This window comes from Gossypium raimondii, unplaced genomic scaffold (assembly GCF_025698545.1).
Source record: "Gossypium raimondii isolate GPD5lz unplaced genomic scaffold, ASM2569854v1 Contig00129, whole genome shotgun sequence".
NCBI classification, from domain to species: domain Eukaryota; kingdom Viridiplantae; phylum Streptophyta; class Magnoliopsida; order Malvales; family Malvaceae; genus Gossypium; species Gossypium raimondii.
Window position 1 is genome coordinate 5,038 of NW_026291288.1, and position 762 is coordinate 5,799.

A 762-nucleotide genomic window follows, 5' to 3' on the forward strand; every position below is an offset into this window, starting at 1 on the left:
TAGGTGAACTGCGGAAGGATCATTGTCGAAACACGCCTGGCGAGCGACCCATGAGCGAGTTGCAAACAACACGGAGGTGAATGCGGGTGCATCCTCGCCTCTCGCCACCCGTGTCTCGGGCGGCGGATCTCGTCGTCCCTACGCCCGTCGGGTGGGGTGAGATCACGGGATCAACCTCTTGAGGCAAAGCGAACAAACCCGGTGCGAATCGCGCCAAGAATCGAAAGCGAAAAAAGGGCGCGTCTTACAGCAGCGCTTGCGTTCGCGATGTCGGTGCTTGATGATCTTTGTTCTCTTATGCATAAAATATCTGAGCGACTCTCGACAGCGGATATCTCGGCTCTCGCGCCGATGAAGAGCGTGGCGAAATCACGATACTTGGTGTGAATGCGAATCCGTGAACCATCGAGTCTTTGAGCGCAAGTTGCGCCCCAAGCCATTAGGTAGAGGCACGTCTGCTGGGTGTCACGCATCGTCGCCCCATCCAACCATGAGCCCTCGAGCCTCGGTTGGACCCATGGTGAAATTGGCCTCCGTGCGCTCCTGACCCGGTGGTTGGCCTAAATTCGAGTCTCGGCGACATCATCGTCATGACGATCGGTGGTAATCTTGTAAGCAACCTCGTTGGTCGTCTTGGCGTCCGTCGATCGAGACCCTTGAACCCTTCGGCATCGCAGGGCGGTGCTCGCATCGCGACCCAGTCGGCGGGATTACCGGCGAGTTTAAGCATATCAATAAGCGGAGAAAAGAAACTTACCGAGA

General features: G+C 56.8%; 1 pseudogene; it reads left to right on the top strand.

The window, feature by feature from the left end:
- Positions 1-316: 316 nt before the first annotated feature.
- On the top strand, positions 317-468 carry LOC128036963 (5.8S ribosomal RNA; annotated as a pseudogene).
- The last annotated feature ends 294 nt before the right edge of the window (positions 469-762 follow it).